This window comes from Eptatretus burgeri, chromosome 1 (assembly GCF_056783735.1).
Source record: "Eptatretus burgeri isolate ZD-2024b chromosome 1, Ebu_testis_v1, whole genome shotgun sequence".
Taxonomy (NCBI): Eukaryota; Metazoa; Chordata; class Myxini; order Myxiniformes; family Myxinidae; genus Eptatretus; species Eptatretus burgeri.
Window position 1 is genome coordinate 130,554,405 of NC_140961.1, and position 5,678 is coordinate 130,560,082.

Sequence of the window (5,678 nt, forward strand, 5' to 3'; positions counted from 1 at the left end):
GCATGGATGGGTTTGAGGGTAGAGGAGTAGCATCTGAAATGAGAATCTTATTCAAGTTCCTCATCACTGCCAGCGGTTATAAAGTGGCAGTTCTAATGATGTCTCATTAATTATGTAACTTCAATACACAAACACCACGCAAAATACACCACATAAAACTCCATGAACACCACACAACACACCACACAAAACAAATCTTGGTGAGCGTCTGCGATCTGATTGCTCTTTCTTGTTTCAATTGTGGATGTTGTCTGACGATTCTGTGATTTTTTTTTTGATGTATGTGTGTGTGTGTGTATATATATATATATATATATATATATATATATATATATATATATATATATATATATATATATATATATATATATATATATATATATATATATATATATATATATATATATATATATGAATAGCCTGGTGTTGGCGCAGTGGTTAGGGCAGTGGCTTGGGACCCAAAAGGTCCTGAGTTCAAGCCCCGTTGGTCCACTGAATTAATACACCAGGGGGTTGACTCAGCCTGTCATCCTTCCGAGGTCGGCGAAGTGAGGGCCGGTGTAAACACCAGTGAGAATAGGTGTACCAGATCCCTGTGTCGTCAGAGGCGACCAGGGTTGCGTCAGGAAGGGCATCCGGCGTAAAAACTGTGCCAAATCGTTATGTGGATCATAACGGATGATCTGCTGCGGCGACCCCAAACGGGAGCGGCCGAAAGAAGTGTGTATGTATATATATGTATGTATATATATGTATGTATATGTATATATATATATATATATATATATATATATATGTATGTATGTATATTTTGAGTAATATACATACATATGTGTGTATATATATATATATTTATATATTATTATTATTTCTGTTGACGTCTGCGCGTAATTTGACGTATCTCTGCCAAAACTGCTGGACGGATTGTCGCCACTTTCTGCATGCAGATGCTCTGTGGTCTAATGAACAGCATGAGCTATGTGAGATCGTGCCAGATGGACAGGTTTGGGAATTTTGGGTGATTTTCTAATTTTTACATTCGTTTGCATGGTGACGTGTGACGTCACCGCTGAGAGGCATAATTCCATCATGACATCATCGGTCATTTGCTGACGTCATTACGTCCGTTGTTGCAGACCGTCACCACCGAGAGGTGTAATGCCACTCCTCGAAAACAGCGTCTGCAATGTGCAACCCTCTTCTGCACATGCTGACAACCTCAGAAAGTGAATTTGACACAAAAAATGTAAGAAACATTGTATTTAAAGTAAAGATTTATTTTTAAAAATATTATTTCTGTTAACATCTGCGCCCAATTTGACGTTTCTCCTCCGAAACTGCTGGCAGGAATGTGCTCATTTCCCATATACTGGGGTTTCTCAGTGTGACGAAGACGATGCACTAAATTTCTAAGCTGGAATTGGATGACAACGTGGCTTCAAGATTTTCAACCCATCGACAGCCGCATTTATTCTCGTTCGGTCGCCATCGCTGAACTGCTGTCCGGTAAGTGCTGCCATCTATCCAAAAAATATGAACTCGAGTAAGGAGTACTCATTGCATCAAACGCTGAACATGAACACAACTGATAATAAATAGTATAGCTCACAACATCAGCAATGGTTGTCATGTTTTAAAAATCAGCATGGAAGGAGGGATATGATGAGCGCCAGAGCTCTGCCAACATGATGTACCCCGATTGGCTCTTTCCCGGACTGAACACGCCCTCTTAGACGGTCATTTTGTGTTTTAAATCCAACGTACATATTAAAAACACCTGAAAATAAGTTGCAATAGGCCTACGTCCAGTTAACATCAAAGGCTATAATCTGAAGGTAGGGGGAACCAGGGAACAGGTATGAGGTCATCCTTTCATTGCCTGGATTCTCTTCTTTTCTTTGTTCTTCGAAAGCGCGGTGTCCGACAATAGATTCTGTACCTTGAATGTGTGCGTGTTAACTGTTCAAATTAAAGAGGTGGTCGATTGCCGGATGCACCCAAACAACTGCCGTTCATTACATTGTCAATATCAACCACCATCGTTACCTGTGTTGTGTCTTGCATGTGTGATCTTCAAATTAAAGCGTCCAAGCGGTGTTCCATCGTCGGATGTGTGCCAAAAAGTGCCGTTCATTGAAATTTGCATTTTCATTCTGTCTCCCTCCACTGCTCCTGTTGAGTCTTGGGCTAGGCTTATACCACGTTAAACTTTCCCCAACAGACGCCAACCTTCCAGTCACACTGCAGAGGATACAATTTCCAGTCAGACTCGCATACTCGATGACCATAAACAATTCCCAGGGCCAAACTTTTGACAAACTCCGAATATACCTCCCAGCCCCTGTGTTCTCCCATGGCCAACTATATGTTGCATTTTCACGTGCAAGAGGTTACTCTTATATATATCTATCAAAGTGGACAATAATTCCTCACAAAGACTATTCAGCAACAAGACACTCACCTAAAATGTCATCGAGAGGGAGGTCCTTTAGAAAACTAAGGACAGGTAACCATAGTGCATCACATCCCTCATGACACCCTCCCCAGCTTCCCACAACATCAACTATTATGCCTCATTCACCTTTTGCCACCCATTCAACTCCGTGCTTAGCACGGGTATATGCTAGGATATATATATATATATATATATATATATATATATATATATATATATATATATATATATATATCTTCTTTCGGTTGCTCCCGTTAGGGGTCGCCACAGCGGATCATCCGTATGATCCGCATAGTGATTTGGCACATGTTTTACGCCGGATGCCCTTCCTGACGCAACCCTGGTCGCCTCTTACGACACAGGGATATGGTATACCTATTTTAACCGGGGTATACACCGGCCCAGTACACTGGTACTCACTTCGCCGACCTCGGAAGGATGACAGGCTGAGTCAACCCCCTGGTGTATTAATGCAGTGGCCCAACAGGGATTGAGCTCAGGACCTTTTGGATCCCAAGCCGCTGCCTGAGCCACTGCGCCAACACCAGGCTATATTTATATATATATATATATATATATATATATATATATATATATATATATATATATATATATATATATATATATATATATATATATATAATGCAGTATATAAATATATGCAGGGTGTCCCAAAAAAAATGACATCATTTGAAACTTGAATATCTAAGTAACTCCATGTCCCAGACAAACGAAAGTAAATAGGCTTCATGTTGAACAATAAAATATTTATTTTTCAAAATTCGAACAAGAGATTCAGGGGGATGTAGATTTTATAACCGTTTTCTCAAAACTTCACAAATGTTCAATATGCACACCGCCTGTGACACGACACACGTCAAGTCGGTGGTCCAGCTCCTGCCAAACACGCTGTAGCATGTCTTGCATAACATTCTCCAGCACCTCAGTGAATCTCTGCTTTAGTTCCTCGAGACTTGTAGGAAGAGGGGGGGATATAGACCAGTCCTTTCACATAGCCCCATAGAAAAAATCACAAGGCGTCAAGTCAGGTGAACATGGTGGCCATTTCAACAGCACATTGTCATTATCACTGGCACGCCCAATCCATCTTCCTGGTAGATTCTCATTGAGATAAGAATTAAACATTCAACTTAATTTTTACACATTTTGTTAAAATTTGAGATCATTTGAGCGATAATTAGCTATGTTATTAGACTACGAAATGATGTCTTTTTTTTTAGGGACACTGTGGATATATATATATATATATATATATATATATATATATATATATATATATATATATATATATATATATATATGTATGTATATACACACAGCCATGTGCCGCTTAACGACGTTTCGGGCAACGACGGATCACATATACGATGGTGGTCCCATAATCGTATTTATGACGGTGATCGCATATACAACGGATCTGCCAGCTCCATTATAATGGAAATCGGCTTTCAAACTGAACCAATGGTTCCACGTTTACCTTCGAGCAAGTAAATTACCTTTGAATTGAAGAATTCCGCGAATAAATCGTTGTTACAGTCAAAATTAAAACACAAATTTATTTTTAGTGAAGCTTTTTATATTGTTAAAACAATCACACTGTTCCGAAAATATATATCACAATTGACGGGTGCTCGTTTCTTCATTTGTAAATTATAACATCGATGCTATGATTGCGTATTTATAAAATCCAAACGCTATTTATTCACCTTTCTATAACACTGGTCTGCGTCATTTCAGAGGTCTAGGTTTTCTCAACGGTCCTTATATGCTTTTTGCATGCTGAATTTAGAAATGTATCTCATTTCGCTCAATCAGGTCAATTATTTTTTATCTCACTTTTAAGCTATCTCAATTTTAAGGAAAAAAAAATAATAAATTTTTGTTTTTTTTTTAATTAGCATTTTTAAAATTCAAAATCAGACTTACATTGACAGAAAATGTACAAACTATATATAAAATGATGCACAAGGACCGTTAATGTGAAATTCAACATTAAAAAGACGAAGGAAAACGGCGACTGCTGGAGCGACTGAAGTTGGGTGTTGCCAGAAACAACGATTTATCTATTTTTCTGAAATTGAAATGAAAGTAATTGAGAAGGCACTTTCTTCCACATTAAGTGCATTTGTGTGTCATTATATGTATAGTTTGTACATTTTCTGTCAATGTAAGTCTGATTTTGAATAAAAAAAGCTAATTAAGAAAACAACAATTGATTATTTTTTTTTCCTTAAAATTGAGATAGATACATTGAGCGAAATGACCTGATTGAGCGAAATTCGATACATTTCTGAATTCAGCATGCAAAAAACATATAGGAACCACTAAGAAAACCTAGACCTCTGAAAAAAATATTTCAAATGCAGCCCAGTGTAATCGATGCAAGAGGAGATTGTAAGCTGCTGCTAACAACACCGATGGCCGTCATGAACAGCACAAAGGTAAAACCAATGCATCTTCCGTCTCTCTTGGATGTGTGTAACAATTGCCGACAGTATTCAGTACAGTAACATGCTGTACAGGTTTGTATCCGAGGAGCAATAGGCTACACTATATAGCCTAGGTGTCTCGGTTTGTGTAAGTATGATGTTCGAAAACTAAAAAAAAAAAAAATGATGTTCGCACAATGACGAAGTCAGTTAACGACGCATTTCTCAGAACGTATCCCCGTCGTTAAGTGGCGCATGACTAAATATGTATATGTATATATATATATATATATATATATATATATATATATATATATATATATATGTATGTATATATGTATATATTGTTGTGGTTACCAGATTCGCAAACCACCATTCAGGTCCCTTAGGTGAGGTATCTCGGTAAGTGCATGTGTAGTTAGGCCCAAACCCGTTGTCTAGTGGGAATACATGTCATTTATACGTGCTGCGACTCTTCAGGATAGCCGTTTTTCTTTTACTATCTTTATTTTGGACCAACCGCCATGATCACAACCACAACATCAACCACCAACCACAACGCCGCTTCACCACAACCGCCACGACCTTCCCGTCACACCTCGCAACCGTAGCATCGCCACCGTTCTTGCCCCGCTGTGGGTACCGGTGTTGGACTCATGCAGAACGCGCGTCGAACAGCGTGTACAAAATCACGGATTTTGTGCTTCAAAAACGGATCAAAAACGACACACGCCCACTTTTTGCCGTCCAATCGGTGAGCGAGGGGCGATTTG

General features: G+C 38.7%; 1 long non-coding RNA gene across 1 annotated transcript in view; it reads left to right on the top strand.

Annotated features, from left to right (window-relative positions):
• The first annotated feature begins 843 nt into the window (after window positions 1–843).
• Window positions 844–5,678, top strand: part of LOC147035420 (uncharacterized) — a 54,505-nt gene continuing 49,670 nt past the window's right edge. Inside the window, exons 1-2 of the long non-coding RNA XR_015062382.1 lie at window positions 844–1,246; window positions 1,348–1,506. This is a non-coding gene — a long non-coding RNA (uncharacterized LOC147035420). The remainder of the gene's footprint in view (window positions 1,247–1,347; window positions 1,507–5,678) is intronic.